The sequence below is a fragment of the Acomys russatus genome, chromosome 22 (genome assembly GCF_903995435.1).
Source record: "Acomys russatus chromosome 22, mAcoRus1.1, whole genome shotgun sequence".
In the NCBI taxonomy this organism is placed as follows: Eukaryota; Metazoa; Chordata; class Mammalia; order Rodentia; family Muridae; genus Acomys; species Acomys russatus.
In genome coordinates, this window is record NC_067158.1 from 13012299 (window position 1) to 13033737 (window position 21439).

At 44.5% G+C, this 21439-nt stretch overlaps 1 pseudogene; it reads left to right on the plus strand.

Annotated features, from left to right (window-relative positions):
• Positions 1 to 1500: 1500 nt before the first annotated feature.
• LOC127205522 (zinc finger protein 217-like) lies at positions 1501 to 19959 on the plus strand (annotated as a pseudogene).
• Positions 19960 to 21439: the final 1480 nt, after the last annotated feature.

Consider the following 21439-nt stretch of genomic DNA (forward strand, 5'->3'; position numbering starts at 1 on the left):
ATTCTTTTCATAGTGCACATACATGTGGGGAAGACAATTTACACACAGGGGCCACCCCACCCTCGGAGCACTAATGCCAAATGACGAGCTGCAGAGGTCTATTATACACAGCAGTGAGCACCATAAATTATGGAGCCGCTCGAACTCTGCGGGGGCAATCTGTCTTGACATAACAGGGAGATGCAATCAAGTGGCAGTGCACCTTGTTAGTCCTGGAAAGGCCCCTTTGATCTCAAGATGGTCCCTTGCAGACGTGGAGGCGTCTATGCCCCCCCCCCCCAGTCATTTGGTTGTGTTTTGGTTTGTTGTTACCTCCGTTACTCAGGAAAGAATAAACAGATCCACAGCTTTGCAGATTTGTTACAGCAGGAGCTCAAGGGACAGCCTTAGGGGTGGATGACGAGGCAGAGCCCCAAAAGGCTCAGGATAGAATTGTGTGCCGTGGGTAAGCGTTCATAGACCACATCTTTAAACACACACACATGGCAGTGACCGCAGGGTCCACATTTCCCTCGGCAATCCCATGCTGTCTTGATGCCAGGCTTTCAGGGACAATGTGTTATTAAAAATGATAGATGAAAACGTGCTGGCCCGAGATAGGTGGATTGGCACCTTGTGTTTCCTGAGACTGTCCTAGGCTTGGCTAACCAAATGTTGAGTGAAGAGCTCCTACTTAAACACGGGAGCAAAACAAAGGGCCACACAGTGTCCCCCGAGAGCAGGCTTCCGGCTCCCACTTCCTGAAAGGAAAGTGAATTGTTGGTTTCAAAGTCAGCAGTCATTTTCAGAACACAGCATGTGAAAGAGAAGCCTCCAGAACGCAGCGAGAGAAGCTCCTGGGGACGTCAGTGTGAGAGGCCTGACTGTTACATCGAGAGCCTCCGGATCCTCATCAATTTTCATGGACTTCCCCAGATTCCCAACTGCAGGCAAAGTTGTGTCTGCTGTTTCCTGATATCCAGCTGCAGAAAAGGGCGTTTAAAAGCGAAGCTCAAATGGATGGTTTTTGTTGGGACCACTGAGAACTTTCAGTCTGGTGCTTGGGAGGCAGAGGAAAGATCCCTGAAATTGAGACCCTCCTCAGCTACAGAGGACTTCCAGAACAGCCGGGGCTACACAGGGAAATCCTGTCTCAACTGAAACAAACAGTAACAACAGAAAGGAGCTTTAAATAGGCTGGTGGCAGTGATGCTCGCCTTTAATCTCAGCACTCTGGAGGTGGAGGCAGGGGGATCTCTGTGAGCTGGAGGCCAGCCTGGTCTACAAAGTGAGTCCAGGACAGCCAGAGACTACTAACAGGGTGCTCTAATTCCTCCTTGGTTGCTGTGACAAATATCCTTTGCAATAGCAACTCAAGGCAGAAGTGGTTTATTTGGCTTAAGATTCCGGGCCCCAGTCTATTACTTGAGGGAAGTCAAGACAGGAGCTGGAAGACGGGTCTCCTTCTACTCCACACAACATTACTTCCAACCAAGTAACTCACTTCACGGCTGAAGGAGCATGGCAGCAGCCATGGAGCATTTTGGCAGCAGCCACGGACAATGCTGCTGCTTGTTGACTGGTAGGCTTCCACTTGAGTAGCTTTTTTATACATTTCAGGACCACCTGCCTAAGGAATAGTGTCACCCACAGTGGGCTGGGACTTTTCACACCAGCCTAGTTAACTAACAGTGGTCAATTAGCAGCCAAGACAACCCCCGCCCCACAGACATGCTCAGTCTGATCTTTGCAATTCCTGAACTGAAGCGCCCTTCTAGGGCACGCCATATTGACAGTCAAAACTAACCAGAACATAGACAACTATAACTCAGCCAAGAGAAGTGGGTTCTGATTCGATGGATTATAACAAAGGAAAAAAAAATATGAAGCTGGGAGGGAAAGTGGTGGGAGAAAGGGTAGAAATTGGGGGCGGGGCACGAAGAGTGGATTTGATGAAAACACATTATACGCCCATGTGGAATTCTCAAATGATAACAAAGGAAAAACAAACCAAAGCAAAGCAAGTCCTGACAAACAGATGCACAGAGAACTCAGATGCCAGGGGCAGCATGAAGGATTTTGAAATGCCTGTAATATTCATGCTCTTATAAATTCTACAGGGATAATGGAATACAATATAAGATGGGGTGGGCCATTGCTAGAAGCGATAGAAACCTAGAAAAAAAAAAAAAAAAGAATCCATGTGAAAAGCTAGAGTTGAAAGCACCGTGTTTGCAGTAAAATGCTGCCGGATGTCACCAGGAGACAGTCTGCAACAGAGGGGAGCACCAGGGAGACAGTCTGCAACAGAGGGGAGCACCAGGGAGACAGTCTGCAACAGAGGGGAGCATCAGGGAGACAGTCTGCAACAGAGGGGAGCACCAGGGAGACAGTCTGCAACAGAGGGGAGCACCAGAGAGCTTAAAGATGGGAAGAGACCACCCAGACCACAGCATGGCCTTCAAGAAGACAAGACTGAAAGAATAGCAGCGCCCCAGAGACCATGTGGCCAGACATGAGTGATGGCGCCCAAAGGCAGGCTAAAAGGGAGAAGATGGAACATATGTAATGAAATATGCATATATTTGACAAAAAATTTGCAAATTCAATGAGGCTCATCAACTCAGTAATTTAAGAATCATCACAAGCTCCAAGCGGTCTAAATACATCCGTGGTACCCTCTCCCACGCCAAACCCCAAGGCTGTCCACATACCAACTGCTGAAACCAAAGGCATCTTTCAAGCTGGAGGAAGAAGAAGACACAGTATATACTAGGGACAATGGAGGGAGCGACCTCTCATTCCTCACCAACAATGGGAGAAAATGACACATGTCTAACCCACTTGGGAAAGGGGAAGTCTGGAATTCTGTATGCAGAGATTTCCAAAAATAAAAACACAGTGGAGTTGCTCTCTGAATAATAAAGTAGAAAACCCCTTCCTCAGCAGACCTCACTGCCTGGGAGGACAAGAGAGTCTCAGGCTGACAGGAAGGTGTGCCAGTCACACCCTCAGGTCAGAATATCAGACCGTATGCTTCCTTTTAAAACTAGCCAACTTACTATTTAAAAAAGAAAGTAATAAAATGTATTTGTGGGATTATAACACTTGAAAATAAAGGCACATGCTGACAGCAGAGGAAAGGATAAAGGACTTTATATAGAATTCTGCTGCTGAAAGGAACATCTTTCTATGAGATGACATGTGTGGTTAGGTCAAAGTATATGCTGAAGGTACTACAGAAGGCTATGACAGGGCATAGGTGAGAGAGTTACCTACAGGGATGTGGGTACTCCTTTCTAAACCAGCTCTCACGGAAAGCCTTACCATCATGAATGAGGATTCCGTATAGCTACATAGGTGAAGCCCTCATCTGCTAATAAGACTAGGTGGGGTGATCTTTTGTAAAGGACACAGCTAAATGCTGCAAAGGTGGCAGTTGTTCTGCTCAGAGGACAGTCACTGATGACAGATAGATTACACTATCAAATTACATAGAGACAATATATATTAGCTGCATGACAGATTATATTGAAATATATGTAAAACGGATATTACCAGACATATGGCGGATTCCGTAGAGGAAGAGCTAAAACATAAAAGAAAGATGTGTACAAGGAGAGACTCACTCTCTAAGAAAGGCAGGAGCTAGTGAAAAGATGCACAGTAGAAAATGCTCAGCACAGTGGTGGAATTAGCTCTCATTTTGGATAAAAACTGCTTAGAACTTAATAGATTAAAACACCAATAACTATTCATTATCCCTCAAAAGGGTGAATTTGGCTAAGGAACAATTTTCAGATGTGGACACAAGCCAAGCCAAGTATATATTCTCTCTCTGTCTCTGTGTGTGTCTGTGTGTGTGTGTGTGTGTGTGTGTGTCTGTCTGTCTGTCTCCCTCCCTCCCTCTCCCTCTCTCTTCCTTTCTTTCTCCTTAAAAGAAGTAGTATCACAATTACACAGAGTAGCCTAAAATCCACCAGGCTAGCCCTGAACTCACTGGTGTCATGTCTCAGCCTCTCAAGCTGGTTAGATTACAGGAACACACTACCCTGTGTGGCCACCAAGAACTTTCGTATTATTATTATTATTATTATTATTATTATTATTATTATTATTATTATTATTATTATTATTACCTTTCAAATGAAAGAGTCTTTTAAATAAAAAAACTGTAGTTAAAATTTTTATTTGGGTGTAGTATAAACAAATACTTTACTTTAAAAATATTCACAATGTTTTATAACAGGAAATCTTCTATAAGACTACTGTGTTCTTTCACCAGCACACAACAATGATACTCAGGGTTTCCATAAAAATGCAGCTGATAGTGGTGAGAAAGTGCAGAAGAGTCCTGCCCCTGCTTATCTGGACATGCCGAAAAAGAGAGCAGCAGGTGAGCCTCAGGCCAGCAGCCCTGCCTGCAAACTAGAGGGGATTGGGCCCCTAGCCTGGGAAACTGGCCACAGGGACAAGATGGATCAGGAGGCTGACTGCCAGGACAGGCCCTTGAATCTGTCCCTCGGGCGCTCCACGCCTGTCCTGTGATCTCTCTGAACAGGTCTCTCATCCGCAGCATCGCCGGTCCCTTCTGTACTTTCAAGACCTTTCATCCGGAAGTCCTGATGATGCACCAGAGACTGGAGCACAGGTACAACAAGGACACATCCAAGAGCTGCAGCAGCCAGTCTGTGCCGAGAAACAGGAGGATGGGGTGCCGTCCTGCCTGGTTGGGCAAGGATGTGCTTCCCTTGGCCGGTCTGCACAAGCCCAAGGCCAATGTCTTCTTATCACTGGCCAAGTGCCTGCACACAGAGAACGTTCGGCAGAGGACCTTGGGTCCAAGAAAAGCTCCCCAGACTTCAGGACCGTACAACAACACTTTAGCCCCAAGTAACCCGAAGTCACATAGGTCGCACAGCCTAGTGCCGGGAGTGGGGGTGGGGTTCTAGTGCTACCAGGCAGTAGCAGTCAGAGCTGTTTCCCAAAGGTGCCATCTGTGCTGCTATGGGTAGGGCGAAAAGACCTGAGCCAAAACTGAAGGCCACATCAACTGCCTCTTCTCAGTGTCCCCTCAGCAGAAGTAATAGCAACGGTTCCAGGGAGTAGTCTCTGAAGGTTGATGGCCCAGGGAGAGACTGCTACTGCCATCGCAATGCTGACGGTGCCACAGCAGAATTCAGAGTTCATAAAGCCACTTCCCCAAAGACTCAAGTCCAGCATGCTGTCTCCAGACTCAGAGCATCTTGGACCCAACAGCAGAAGGAGTTTCTAGCCTCTCAGGTACCACGTGGTCAGGAGCATCAGGTCTTTGTTACCAGAGCGTGTGTGCCCATTGCCTGTGCTGCCCCCTAAAGCCTGTTTCCTGAGCCCCAGGGAGGTGGAGTTACCCAGTGTGTTGACTGTGCAGAAAGCCTACAGTGTTCCTGGACCGCTGTACACCTGTGGACCTGTGGGACACACAGGAGCCAGGCCAGCCCTTGAAGGAAAGAGGCCTGTGTCATACCAACACCTAACAGCATGCTGCAGAAGAGACCGACCAATTTACAAAAAGACTTGACTTCTGATTTGTGGGGGGGGGGGAGGGGGGAGGTCTCTGGATGCAAGTATACACTTGCCATGGAATCACACTTTGGTTCATCTTTCAAGCACGTGGTGAGAGCGATTGAACAAGCTGTGACTGGATTGTACGCAGACCGTACAGGAACAGAGAAGGAACACTGCATTCTAAAGTTCCGTTAACTTTTGTACCAGATAGTAATAAAAAAAATAATGGGAACAGTTGGGCCGTACACAAAGGGGGGACTGCAAATCTCTTTTGTCCCTAAATATTAAAAAAAACCCAACCAATTGACCAAATAAGTTTTTGCATACTTGAGTGCTGCTGAAAAGAAATCCTTGGGGGTGGGGTGGGGTGGGGTGGGAAGTGTTGTAATGCTTGCACCCCAGGTAACTATAAAAATGAACGTTGTAAATTTGCTTAAGTATTGTGCATTTCTTTCCTCCATGGGGCTCAGTAATTTGAGCCATTTCTGCTTTTTGATGCTTTTTCCAGTTGAAAAGCATCTTAAAGCAAATTCTCACTAACCTGTAATATGCTGAGTCCTCCACAGTCTATTGTTTGTCTTAAAATTGTTGATGGAAGTATTGGCACTCTGAAGATGGCTGTGCATCTTGAGGTCGGCAGGGCTGAACCTGGCTCCTTTAAGTACAGCTGTTAGCAGCTAGTAAGGCTGTTGGCAGATAGGGTGTACAGGTTGGCAGGGAACCTCCAGCATCCTGCTCTTTTGAGCGAGGGTTCCCACGGAGAAGCCACCTCTGTAGAGTGTCCGAAGGACAAGCCAGGCTCCGTAGGGAGCGATCCGAGTTCTTCATTTCTGCTGGAAGATTCTGTTTCTCAGAGGGTTGTCTGAGTTAGGTCTAGGCAGTATGCCACACATTTCCTTGTGTGAATTGCATGCCGGGAAGCAATTTTAAAGGGAGTGAAAGGTTTGGGAAAATTTTGTAGTTTGTATTTGGAGTCTTGGCGTTTCTGTTGTTTGAAGTGCGGACACCTTGAGTCTGGGTGAGGAACTGATGGCTGAGCCTTCTGGGAGGCAGAGAGAGAAAATATGCCGTAGACACCTTTGTTGCTCCCATTTGGGATTGAGGGGGCACAGCCACCAGCTGCCTCGCTTGTCGTTTTAAGCTTGAGTTCCTTTGATGTCCGAGTTTATTCAACAGTTCACGGGTTTAGGAAACCAAAAATACTTTATTGATAAACTGTTTCAAAAATAAATTTGCACTGTTCGTTTTTCTTGCCCCCACCCCTCTTGACAGGACAAAGGGTGAAGAGCCCAAAGAACCCCGACTTTCCTCACTTCCGTTGTGCAACATGAGGGGTCCTTGGGGAGATGCCTTACCTGTGTTGGAGACCTGGGTGGAGATGTCTGCTGTTGTGGGAAGTGCTTTTGTATCAGGAACATGCGCACTAGGCCCTGTCCCCATCCACAAGCTGAGGCATATGCACATAGTCTAGACTGTGTTCTTGGGTTATGCACTTTTATAGCCTATTTAAAAAAAAAAAAGATTGACACATTTGCAAGATGAGTGACTGGATCTTTGCCTAAATCCAGTGAATATACAGGAAGCTCGTGGACACTAACCAAAGACAATACAAGTAGTAAACATCGAACCCCTACTCTGATCTAGCCAATGGACAGAACATTCTCCACAGTTATGTGGAGAGCAGACTGACTCTGACATGAACTGTAGCTCCGTATTTGACCACCTCTCCTTCGTGGGGATGAGACTTGATAGCCTATGATCAGCCATAGACCTAGGGGAGGGGAATAGGGTGAAAGAGGGAGGGAGGGAGGAACAGGAGGATACAAGTGATGGGGTAACAATTGAGTTGTAATCTGAATAAATTAATTAAATAAAAAAAGAAAAAACCAATAGGGGGCAAAAATTAAACCTGTATTTTTTTTTTTTTAAGTCACCAAATCTATTAGAAAACAAGGCAATGTGGATAATGCTGAAAGTTTAGAGGCTTTCAGATTTCTCTAGCTATAATTTCTGACTGAATAAAAATTCTGGATTTTTTTGGTTTGTTTTTCAACAGCCCTTTGTACTTCACAGTGTGTTCTTGTCATCAGTATTAACTCTTGGGATACTACTGCTTTGTGTGTCTTTTCCTTTGAGGCAACAGTACATGTGATAAGAGGTAGAATTCACTGGATTTTTGTTAATGTATTTATTTCATTCCAGTTTGATTTATTTTAATTGTTGATACTTAAGTTGTCAGACAGTAGACAATGCTTTATTTATGATATATTTTAGCCTAAAGTTATGTTATTATATGTGGATATAAATATAGATTTGGTGTTTTACCAAAAAAGTTCACTATGTTAAATTTAATTTGTTGATGAAAAAAAGAAATACTTCAAAAATCATGTAATTGAAATTAGTTTTATGTTTTTCCTTCTCTCTAAAATGTTTCCATAATTGGAGTATAAATTGTATGGCTGCATGATTCATATAAATGAAAATCACTTGTGAGTGTGCAGGCATCTAAGGGTTTGTTTGCATTTCTTGGGCTAGGTCTTAGGGAAATATTGGGTTGAGGAGAGTGAGATGTAAGATGCCTCAGTTTATTTTTTTAAAATTACAGAATACCACAGAATGAGTAATTTAGAAATAAAATTGATCTCAAGTCTCTGATGGGGTTGAAGACCAGATAGTTTAGTTTTACAATTAAACTTACTTGTTTCTAGGTTAAGATGTTTTTAGGTCTAGATAAATTTCTTAAGTTGATAATGATGAGATGTGATAGAGATTGATTTACATTCAGAATTTGAGATGCACCAAGATAGGAAAGATGTTTTCCTCAAGGCTGTCAAATACAAATAGCCAAAACACTAAGAATGTAACATTTATATAATTCCTGATTATGTCATGGTTCTTCTTGCTATAGGTAATTTATTGTATACATGTGTAATAATATAACTGTATATGTAAGAATAAAATAAATAAACAAATAAAATTGATTTTGCCTGTGGTTCTGGAGGCTGGGAAATCCAAGAAGAGGGTGACAGAGTCTGCCTGGTGAGGGCCTTTCCATAAACAAGCATCCCTTCATAGAAAGAGAAAGGCAAACAATGCTGTCCAAATGAGCTTCCTTTTATGACAAAGCTTCCCAGGGGCACACTTGAGTCTATTTATTAGGGCGAACCATCATGGCCTGCCAGTTCAGTCAAGGCCCCACCTACAACACTACTGAAGAATAAAACATGAAACGTGTGTAGAGCTGGAGGAGCTGAGCTGGGTGTGACTTGAGAACCTCCTCCTTGAGGCCCAGCTTTCACAGAAGCAGAGGATGCTATGCAAGCTTCCAAAGCAGTAAAACACCAACATGCCTACCCAGTGCTGCTCCTGTGATCACCACAACAGTCAGCTTGATAAGATGTCCCTGCCAGAGCAATGTTGACACTCACATCTTGGTGGTAACCAACAGCTCTCTTAATTGAAATTATGACCTGCTCAACAGGAGGGAAGCCATAACTGGTCCTGCTATGCCTGGTAAGAGCTTGCATCTGAGAGGAGAGCCTGCCACCGACACTTTACAGAACAAGAACAACTTCAAAGTGCATTTAAAATATTTATCCTTATACCCACAGAGAAGTGTAGCTCTTACAACTCAAAGAAACCTCTCTCTGCAAGAGACAGTGCTATTACAGACAACTACAGCTGGTAAAAACATAAAGAGCAAGTAAGTGTTATGGGATGCCCAGACCTAATTGATACACAACAGAAGTCCTCCTGTACCTATCGCTCAGAGAGCATTGTGGGGAATAGAACAAGGGATAGAAGGATTGTAATAACCAGGGGAAAGCATGGGTGAGATTGTTTCTCTTAGACAAGACAGGCAAGTGCCACCATTATATCTTAACAATATGGCTTCCTAAACAAGACCCAAATGGATTAAATAGAATCCCAACAGGCATGCTAACAAGAAAGGGGGAACTCACACCTTAGACAAAGAGCTGCTTCTCCCACGGAGCAGCCTCTTTATTGGTTATACAATGCAAAGTAGTCATCCTTGAAATCATATACATGCAAGTAATGCTGAATGGACTGAACAGGTTTATTTACATATTATAACACACACACACACACACACACACACACACAGAGAGAGAGAGAGAGAGAGAGACAGAGAGAGAGAGAGACAGAGAGAGACAGAGAGAGACAGAGAAAGAGACAGAGAGAGACATGGGGGGAGGGGGAGAGAGAGAGAGAGAGAGAGAGAGAGAGAGAGAGAGAGAGAGAGAGAGAGAGAGAGAGGGAGAGAGGACACATGATTTTGAGAGGGAGCAAGGCAGAGATACATGTGAGGTACTAAAGAGAGAGAAGAAAAGGTTGGGAAATGCTATAATTATATTTTGTTTAACAATAACAAAAATAATTTAAAACTTTGTGTGTTGAAGAAGGAAATTAAGGGAGACAGTAGAAGATGGACACCCCTCCCCCCTGATCATTGATTGGAAGAATGAAAGTTGTAAAAATATCCAGTCTGCCAAAAGCGTTTTACAGATCCAATGCGATTCCACTTAAAATTCTGGTGACATTCTTCACAGAAATAGAAAAAAACAATCTTAAAATTCATATGGATGCACAAAGGCCTTGGGTAGCCAAAACAATTCTGAGCAAAAGGAATGCTGAGGGAAATATCACCACTCCTAATTTCCATTTATACTTAAATATCCACCACTAGTAATGAAAACAGCATGATACTGGTAGAACACCAGACTCACACACAGATAAATGGGATAGGATAAAGGACCCCATTACAAGGCTACACAACTACAACCATATGATTTAAAACAATTTTAATTTTTTTCCCTTTGTTTTTAAAAAAATTTTTTTATTAATTTATTCTTGTTACATCTCAATGGTTATCCCATCCCTTGTATCCTCCCATTCTTCCCTCCCTCCCTTATTCCCCTCCCCTATGACTGTCCCTGAGGGGGATTTCCTCCCCCTGTATATGTTCATAGGGTATCAAGTCTCTTCTTGGTAACCTGCTATCCTTCCTCTGAGTGCCACCAGGTCTCCCCCTCCAGGGGACATGGTCAAATATGAGGCACCAGAGTTCATGTGAAAGTTCATTGAGACAGGGTTTCTCCATGTAGCCTTGGCTGTCCTGGACTCACTTTGTAGACCAGGCTGTCCGCAAACTCATAGAGATTTGTCTGTCTCTGTCTCCCCAAGTGCTGGGATTAAAGTTGTGTGCCACTGCACCTGGCTATGATTTTAATTTTCAATCATGTATGTGTGTGTACATGTGTGTATGTACATGTGCAATATATATGTATATGCACATGTGTGCATATGTGTATGTGAGTGCACATGTGTATTTTAGTCCTCAGGTCCAGGAGAAGGCATCGTATCCCCTGGATCCAGTTGTAAGCTGCCAGACATGTGTGCTTGGAATTGAACTCGGGTCCTTTGCAAGAGCAATATGTGCTCTTAATTGCTGAGTCATTTCCCCAGCTATGCACCACCCAGCTTTTGACAAAGATGTCAAAATTACACATTGCAGTAAATAGAGGTTTTAAAAAAATCAATTGTGCCAGGAAAATTAGCTATCAAGATGTGTAAGGATGAAACTAGATCTCACTGTAATGATTAAAAATGACATGCCGGGCAACAGATATGATATGAAGAGCAGGAAGGAGCATGGGCAAGCTCGAAAGGGGGAGGGGCACCCTAAGGAGAGAGAGAGACAGAGAGAGAGAGAGAGAGAGTGAGAGAAACACACAGAGAGAACAAGATAGGGGAAGAGAAAGAGAGGAAAAGAAAGGAAGAGAGTGGAAGAGGAAGAGAGGAGCAAGAGAGTTTGCCCTTTTTGCATCCTGGGCAGCTGACACGCCTAGTAGTGGGCAGATGATGATGTCATAGGTTGCTAGGCAGACTAGGGGCAGGTATGCTAACACTCACCGCATATAAAGCCCAACTCCAAATGAATCAAAGACCTCAATATAAGATCCCAAACTCAGAAACTGCTAAAGGAAGAAGTAGGCCATACACGTCAAGACAGATATACATGTAAGGACATTCTGCACGGTGCTCCAGTTGTTTGAGAAATAAAGTCAATAAGAGGCACATGGGACCTCGTGAGACTAAAACGCTTCTATAGAGCAGATAAACTGCCAATTGAGTGATGACACCACCCACAGGAAGGGAGAAAAAGTTGGCTAGCTATACATTTGTTGGAGGATTAGTATCTAGACTATGCAAAGAATGCAAGCATCCAAACATCAATAAAACAACCCAATCAAAAGTGGGCCATGGAAGTGGGGGAGATTGTTCTAAAAAGAAGAAATACAAGTGGCTGATGTATTATTCATGATTCTCTAGGGGGACAGAACTTATAGAATATATATGCAGTGCAGTTAGTCCAACAATGGCCATCCACAAACAGGAGGTCCAAGAATCCAAAAGCTGTTCAGTTCATGAGGGTGGATGTGTCAGATGATCACCGGAATAGGCTGGAATCCCAAAGAAATAGGCTCTGATGCCTGCAAAAAAAGTGGGTTTTCCAGTGAGAGTGAGAGCAAGCAAGTAAAAAGAGCAAGATCCCTTCTTCCCTGCCCTTTATATAGGCTGCCCCCAGAAGGTGTGGCCCACCTTTGAAGACCAGATTAAAAGTGAGTCTTCCCACTTCAGATGATCGAATTAAGAAAATAAATCTCTCGCAGGTCTACCCAGATGCTTGGGTTTTAGTTAGCTCCAGATGTAGTCAAGTTGACAACCAAGAATGACCACCATATCTGATAAGCATTTTAAAAACCGTTCAACATCCTTAGCCAACAAGGAAATGCGAAGTAAGACTGCGTTTAGATCCTATCTAGTTGGAATGGCTACCATCAATAACACAGATGACAACGGATGATGTGGGGAAAGGGGAGCATATCCACTGCTAGTGAGCACGTAATGTACTATAGCTATTATAGAAATCAATTTGGATGTTTTTTTTAAATAAAATAAAAATAGAACTTCCATACGATCCAACTATAGCTCTCCTGGGCACATGCCCAAGGACATCATGTCCTACTACAGAGATACTTGCACATTCATGCTTATTGCTGTTATATTCACAATAGTAAGGAAACGGAATAGGCTTAGATGCCCATTAACTGATTAATGGATAATGAAAATATAGCACATATACACAATAGAGTTTTATTCAGCTATAAGGAAAAATGAAATTATAAAAATTGCATGGAAATGCACAGAACTGGAAAAATACTGACTCTGGTAACAGGCTCAGAAAGATAAACACCACATCTTCCCCCTCACATATGAATCCTAGCTTCACTTGTTTAGATTCATGTGTTTATTTTAGAGTGTCTGTAGAGTCCAGGAAGCTAGAAAAGGCCACGAGAGGGTGTTATAGAAAAAGGGAGGGAGAGGATAGAAGATGGGAAAATAATAGAGGCATAAAGGCTTATTGGGATGAAGGCATGGGGGTGGGGGAAAGAAAGAGGTTGGGGGAAGTGTTAACTAAAGACTAAGGATGAATGAAAAAGCCTTGGGGAAGCCCATTACTTTACAAGCTAATTAAAAATCGTGGTAATTTAAAAAGGAATTTGAATGGTGATACCATGCGTGGGTAGACAATATGTACCCTAGAAGTTATGTGTCATTAAATGAAACTCTCAGACATAAATGTTGGATACTTTCCCCAGAACTGTGGGTTAAGGAGGTCCCAGAGACCCCCAAGCAGCATGGAAATCTGTTGGTGTTCTTGGTTTCCCACAGGATTAGATGGTAAGATCCCATTACTATAGGTACCATGCACTTTGGCTATAGACAAAAGAGAAGTCAAGCTGAAACTGACATGGAAATTTCTTCCCTGATGGCCAGCATTTGTAGTACTGGAAGGAACTGGGGAAGAAAAACCACCAATGGACTTCCCAGTGGCAAACACTGACCTTCCAGGCAACATGGTCCTAATGGAGCAATAATGCTATGCGTGTTACAGAGGTAACCAACTGCGTTCTGACTGGATTTGAGGCTCACTCCACAGGAGGGATTTCATAAGGCTAGAGAGTTTATAAGCCTTAGGGGAGAATTTACTACTCTTACCTTGCTAAGTGAACACGTTCTCAGACCGCTTTCAAAATATGAATGTGTATACTCAGAGATTAGGCCTGCTCTCCACCCTGGAGTTCCTAGCTTCTGCCTAGATTAATGATGTCACTTAGTTCAAGGACAAAGACAGAATCTGGACTTAATAGATTTTTCTATTAGAAAATATGGCTCTGGATGGCACCCCAACATTGTAGCTGTGAAATAATTCCTTTCATAAATATTTGTTGAGCCCAAAGTTCTATTATGGGCATCAAGGAGCTAGCAGCAGCAGAAAAAAAACAAAAAAACAAAAAAACAAAAACCAGGTAGGTGACTTTGCTTCTGTGTGTTGGCAAAAGATAATAAACAGCCTCCTAGAAATTTATCTTACAGAACTGACACATAAGATGTGAGACACGAGGGAAATCAAGATGTACATTACAAACTGTTTAATAATGAAGATGTTTGAGGACACAGGGATGGGAGAAGAGGCAACATCACTAAAATCTTATCGTAACACTGGGACAAAAAGGCTGAAGCTCCTGAACCCCCAAACTGTGTGTGTATCCTGTGGTACTTGCACGTGGAAGTAAGCATGTTAATGTGTGGACAGACAGTGGCCAGAACAAGACAGCCGGTGTCTTCACATACGGCTTTCCACTTTTGGCTTGAGACAGGGTCTCTCGCTGTACTGGACGCACATTGTTTCGTTAGGCTGGGCAGCCACCAGGTTCTCAGGTTCTCAGAATCTTCTCCTCTCTACCCCCGGTACCTTATGCTGGGGTTACAGGCACACAGCCATGCTCAGCATTTTACACAGGTTCTGGAGATTGGAACCCAGAACCTGTGTTCCAATCTTATCATAAAGAATGGGAACTCTTTCACACTGAGCCTTCCCCAGCTCCTAGAACCCACTAAGCCATCTCCAGTTTCTAAAATTAGTATGAAAAATTCTGCCTCTTATAAACAAAACAAACCCCCCATAACAAACAAACCCCAGTGTTAGAAAGCAGAGCAGGCTCATCTTCAGAATCTCTGGTCCCTGGGACCACAACAACTTATTTTCTGGCACAGGTAAGTGGGGTGACAGTTGAATACATGTAGTCATCTTCTTAGGTCTTGTCCCGTGCCTTCTAGAAGGTGTGTAAGCATGGTGTGCTGCACATGCTATATCCCAGCTACTCAGGAGGCTTAAACAGAAAGATTGCTAGAGCTTGGGCGTTTGGGGCCTAGAGGAGGCATGGAAGTTCTTGCGATGACATAGCACTAGGGGACCCTGCAATGTTAATCACTAAGGGTTGTTCCTTGCGGGGGAAGGGACCCATAAACTGTTACCCACCCAGAAGGCTTGAGGCAGATGTGATTAATAGCCTGGTGGTCTGTGTGGCTGAGGCCACACTGGATCCGCTCCCAGATCCTTATCATCGTTAGCTTGCTTTTCTCAGTCAATCTACAGAACCCATCTTTACAGAAGGCGTCACACGTGGTCAATCTACAGAACCCATCTTTACAGTGTCACGTGGTCAATCTACAGAACCCATCTTTACAGTAGGTGTCACACGTGGTCAATCTACTTTTACAGTAGGTGTCACATTTAGTCAGTCTCTATAACTTACCTTTATGGAAGGTGTCCCATGTACTTTACAAAGAGTTTTTATGTAGTCAGGTATGACCAGTATTCAGCTTACTTTGTCCCCAAGGAGGTTTATGCTTCATTGTGTACATGATAGTGAGTTATTACTAGCGAAGTTTTCTTTTCATCAAATTGTGCCGTGATTAAATGTGCATAAAATAAACAGCACAGGGGCAGACTCCCAAAGTTTGAAGCAACACTGGCTACTCCGTCGTGTTGAACTGAACCATCTTCCTTCCTGTGGACCCTCATTCTGCTGGCTGTGGAGGTTGCATAGACCACCCCCCCCCCCCCAGTGGCCAATGCTGGATGCTGTATTTTTCAAATGCATTTGTGATACAGCTGTGTCTGTTCCACACTCTTTGAGTTAACCCTCACTCTGGCTACTGACATAAAAATAAGCTACACAGGACCCTGCCTGGGACACAGCAGCCGTCTTGCCATGAAAGGAAGTAAACCCCCCTCCACGGAGACCTGAGATGTTTCGTATTCGTTGTCAACTTGGCTGGGTTTTAGAATCTCCCAAGAAGCACACCTTTAGGGTGTCTTTGAGGGAGGCGTGGCTGAGGAAAGAAGACCACGATGAATGTGGGAGGCACACAGGCTTGGGTCCTGCACTGAATACAAGGAGATGGCACACTGACAATGTTCATCTCTCTTGCTTCCTAGTGCAGACATCACGTGACAGGTGCCTCACCTCCAGCCACCACTCCTTCCTCACCATAATGACTGTATCCTTCCAAACTGTGAGCCACACAGGATATTTTCCTTCTTTGGGTTCAACCAGATTTTTGCCATAGTAACAAGGAAATGACTGACACAAGATCATTTGACCAAAGGGTTATGGGTGCCTCCATGGCAGTACAGTGGCAGAACCTTATGAAAACTGACATGCTGGTTCTGTTTTGATGGAAGTAGTCTAAAATGTGCTGCTCTGAATACTTGAAAAAAATTTCATTTTCTTACACTTTTATTTTACACATGGCTTCGTAAATATGTGGCTAATCTTAACTGTAATATTTGCTGTGTCAAAAAAATTACAAGTCAGCTTAAGAAGAAGCTGTTTTTTAATCTGCAGTGCCAGTATCTGCAACACCCCTATTCTTTAGAGCAGGGCAGGTTTTCCACTGAACTGGGTAGAGGGCATGCATGGCTTTTTGGTCAGAAAATGGCCGAAAGAAAAAGGTATTAGCATGAATGAAGAAGAGGAAACTGTCTTTTCAAAACCATTCTCCTTGCAGGGTGAAAACAGGACTTTCTTGATCATGTTGGCTCAGGAAAGCTTGGTCCCTTTTGATTGTTTGCTCTTAATCTTTTGATCTTATAGACAACTCACTGTTTGGCTAAGCTCAATGGCCTGAAACAGCATGGTGAGTCTGTGCTGATCTTGTCTGGAGTCTTCTTCAGGGACAGTCCTCAGCAGTGGCTACTTGTAAATTTATTTTGCAGATGACAGATGAAGAATAAGACATGAGAGGAGATAAACAGAGATAGAAAGACAGAGACAGACAGACAGACAGACAGACACAGACAGACACAGACACAGACAGACAGACACAGACACAGACACACAGACACACAGACAGACAGACACACACAGAGAGAGAGAGAGAGAGAAAGAGAGAGAGAGAGAGAGAGAGAGAGAGAGAGAGAGAGAGAGAGAGAGAGAGAGAAGAGAAGAGAAGAGAGCAGTGATCAAGATGGAAGCGAATATTAAGATGATGGGTTTGAGGATGCCAGAAGGAGAGAAGAGAAAGATGTCTGTGAAACATTATTATGATGCAGCAGGATAATTAGATTGCCAGCTCGGAACAGGGCTTCTTTGAAATTAGGATTAAAAAAAATTGTGCTTTAGTTCCAGCTGCTGTGGTATGTGCCGAGCTGAGTGAGAAGGCTTACCTCTCAGCTCTGGCAATTGAGGCCACAGCTAAGTCTCCACGTGGGCATTTCTTGCTTTTATTTTTCCTTTCTCCACTGCTGTGGAGAAGAGAGAGAAAACCAAGAATGATTCTTTCCCCAGGTTTGGCCAGTTCGTGTGCTGTATGTCATTTTCAGTTGGTGTAGGAAGGCAACTAGTCTCAGTCCTCATTTGGCCTGAGGCTTGGGGCCTTAAAATGCTGCATTTTAAGAAAAGAAGAGTCTGTGAAGTGTAGTGTGTTTATCCTGTACTATCTGGCTAAAGTCAGGATGCTCTTTTCTAGTTTTATTCATTTGCCTGCAGATTTCACGATTTCCTTGTTTTTAATAGCCGAGTAATATTCCATTGTGTAAAAAATAAAACAGTTTCTTTATTCATTCTTTGGTTGAGGAATGGATAAGTCTTAGGTTGTTTCCAGGTTCTGGCTGTTACAAATAAAGCTGCTATGAACATAGTTGAGCAAATGTCCTTGTTGTATGGTGGAGCATCTTTTGGGTATATACCCAGGAGTTGTACAGCTGGATCATGATGTGGAGCTGTACCCAATTTTCTGAGAAAGCGCCAGATTGCTTTCCAAAGTGGTTGTACAAGTTTGCACTCCCACCAGCAATGGAGGAGTGTTCCCTTTTCTCCACATCCTCACCAGGGTCATTTTGATCTGCTTTTCCCTGATGACCAAGGACATTGAGCATGTCTTTAAGTGCTTCTCATACTCACTTATAAGCAGATTCTTAGCTCTATCGAACAGGATAAACATACTACAATTCACAGACCCCAAAAAGGACAAGTAGTAAGGAGGACCCAAGGGAGGATGATTAAATCTCACTCAGAAGGGGAAATGGAACAGACATCAGAAGTGGTTGAAGAGAGAGAACAAGGAAGGAGAGGGAGTGCAGAGAGAAATGAGGATGGAGATCAGACACAGGGAGACCGGGGCCGGAGGAGGGGGTGGCGGAGGTCAGAGAGCCTGCAGAGAGCGAAACCATGGGCAGAGGCACCTCTGTGACAAGTTGGAGACCTAGGATAGGGTAGGCTTCTGGATATGGGGGTGACTCGAGCTTAGACTTCTAGTACCAGAGGTCATGGAGACTGGAGAGGACACCCTCTAGCCAGCCAGGCAGGACTCCTAGTGGAAGAAGGGGAACACCAACCCACCCACAAAAACTTCAGCCTAAAATTACCCTGCCTGCAGGGTATAAAGATAGAGCAGGGATAAAGATGGAGCAGGGATAAAGATTGAGGGAATGTCCATCCAGTGCCTGACTCAACCTGAGACCCACCCCATGGGAGGGAGCCAACTCCTGACACTATGAATAATATTCTTCTATGCTCGCAGACAGGGGTCTAACATAGCTGTCCTCTGAGAGGCTACACCCAGAAGTGGAACCAAACAGATGCAGACACACACACACACACACACACACACACACACACACACATTGGGTGAAGCGTAGGGTGTCTGGTGGAAAGTGGGGGATGGGCAGAAGGACCTGGAAGTGACAGGAGCTCCACAAGAAGACCAACAGAGCCAACTAAACAGAGCCCAGAGGGACTTGAGGAGACTGAAGCACCAACCAAGGGCCATGCATGGACTGGGCCTAGGTTCCCTACACAGATGGAGCAGATGACCAGCTCTGGCTTCATGTGGGTCCCCCAGCAAGGGGAACAGAGGCTGTCTCTGCCATGGACTCAGTTTCCTGCTTTTTGATCACTCCCCTCTGGTGGGGCTGCCTCACCGGGCCACAGGGGAAGAGGATATGCTCAGTCCTGGTGTGACTGGATGAGTTATGATAGGTTGGTGGGTGAATGGTTCCCCTTTTCTGAGGCATAGGGGAGGAGGGAGGGCCGGACTGGGAAGAAAGGAGGGAGAGGACTATGATCAGAATTTAAAGTGAATAAATACATTTTAAAAATTAGAGAGAGAGAGAGAGAGAGAGAGAGAGAGAGAGAGAGAGAGAGAGAGAGGGATCGAGATCATAGCTTGGGAGAAAAAAAGCGTGATGACCATGCAGACTTCTGATCAGGGAAGCAGATTTAAAGTTTAGTTACATATGCTTAGATATATGGAGAGAGCAGCCAGGCTACAGCAAGGACACAGGGTGCTCACAGTTTGAATTGGCCATCGTGAATTTTAGATGATGAGGTGCTGGTAAAACTGAACCTTTCTCAGACCTTTCTGCTCTAGGAACTGAAAACTGCCCTTAACAAGCTGGACCATCATCTTCTAAGAACGTAGAGCTGCCAGCCAAGGAGATTCATTTGAACTGAAAGGCAACTGAGGTCATTGGATCACACTACCCTCCAGAGGAACCACAGACACATACAAAAGCCCTGCAGCCACACAGAGGAGTCTTGCATCCATGCAGACGAGTCCTGCAGCCACACAGAGGAGCCCTGCAGCCTTGCAGAGGAGTCCTGCAGCCATACAGAGGAGTCTTGCAGCCACACAGAGGAGTCCTGCAGCCACACAGAGGAGTCCTGCAGCCATGCAGAGGAGCCCTGCAGCCACACAGAGGAGCCCTGCAGCCACACAGAGGAGCCCTGCAGCCACACAGAGGAGCCCTGCAGCCACACAGAGGAGTCCTGCAGCCACACAGAGGAGCCCTGCAGCCACACAGAGGAGTCCTGCAGCCATGCAGAGGAGTCCTGCAGCCACACAGAGGAGTCTTGCAGCCACACAGAGGAGTCCGGCAGTCTTGCAGAGGAGTCCTGCAGCCTTGCAGAGGAGTCCTGCAGCCTTGCAGAGGAGTCCTGCAGCCTTGCAGAGGAGCCCTGCAGCCTTGCAGAGGAGTCTTGCAGCCTTGCACAATAGAGTCACAAGTGACTCTGGGACAGAGTGGCAGCTGAGATCATCTGATCACACTACTCAATGTGATTTGACAGCACATTCTCTCAGACTCACCTGAGGGGAAAAAATCTACAAAAAATATAGTAAACTCCATCCATAGTACTTCTATCACTGTTACCACCTTTATTTTCTTATACTTCATACAAACTACCAAATCTCTAACAAAATTCAAAACTTTACTAGCACAATAAACACAAAATGTAATTACTAGAATAATGACAATGCGTAGGAGAGACATGGCCATATTAGAACTAGAGATGTCAGAATAAAAGTGTGCTTTTTAGCAGAAGTAGCCTTGCTTGCTCTGGTCGAACCACACTTGCAGTGAGCAATGTTCCCCCCTTTCTTCCCTCCCTCCCTCCCTCCCTCCCTCCCTCCCTCCCTCCCTCCCCCCCTTTCTCCCTCCTTCCCTTCCTCCACCATGAACCTAGAAAATGGTGCCCAATACATTTCTTCAGTGAAATCCAGGAGGGGCTATATTTACCTGGGGTTTTTTTTGTGTGTGTGTGCCTTCCAGAACTCAGAAAAGGCTAAGAATAAAGAAATGAACAATTAAGGGCCACAAAAGCCAATCTACCAAAAAAAAAAAAAAAAAAAAAAATCATAAGCTAAAATTGTGGCAATTTGCCCATTGAAACAGACTGGTATTAGGGATTTAAAAACATCTAAGCGTCTAAGAAGCCACCAGCCCCTATCTTAATGCTAAATAACCCTGCATCCCCACTGACAGATAACTTAGTGAGCAAATGGGCAAGGGGCGGGGCGGGGGGGGAGGGGGGAGGGGCTCTCAAACAATGCTAACTGTGCTTACCAACTTCTATTTTTTTAAAACTCTGAATTCATTATTCTGTTTCCTTTGTAGCCCTAATAATGGCCTTTGTGAAAATCTTATTCCCCTCAAGGATAACGTCATCACTCTGGTCTGGGATAAATACTGTCTTTTACTTCACTGACTACTGATTTTCAGTGCCGGGGCCTGAACTCAGGGCCTGGCTTGCAATGCAAGCAAACCTTATACCACTGAGCTATGTGCTTGAGACAGTGATGCACTAAATTGTCAGGTAGCCTTAAATTTCAGATCCCTCTCGTAAATTAGAAGATTGCGGGCAGGACCACCAGCGCCCTCCCCCTCCAGTTATCATTTTAATAGGATGGTCTTCATTTTGGTCTTGGTTTGCTCTTTCCTCATGATGATAAAATTTGAGCTATGCCCTATCTGTCTGGCTTCAGGGGTGCTTCAGCTTGCTGTGTGTTCCTTTCACTGAAGGTGCTTGCTGGAGCCAAGCTTTTCTATGGTGTCTCTTTTTTCGGTCCCTGGGGATCAGAAGCAGAACATGGCCCATACTAAACAAGTACTTTACTACTGAGTTATAACTTTGACCCTCCCCTCCCCCCAATATTTACTATGATTCTTGAAAAATGGCAATAAAGGTCAAAAGACAAG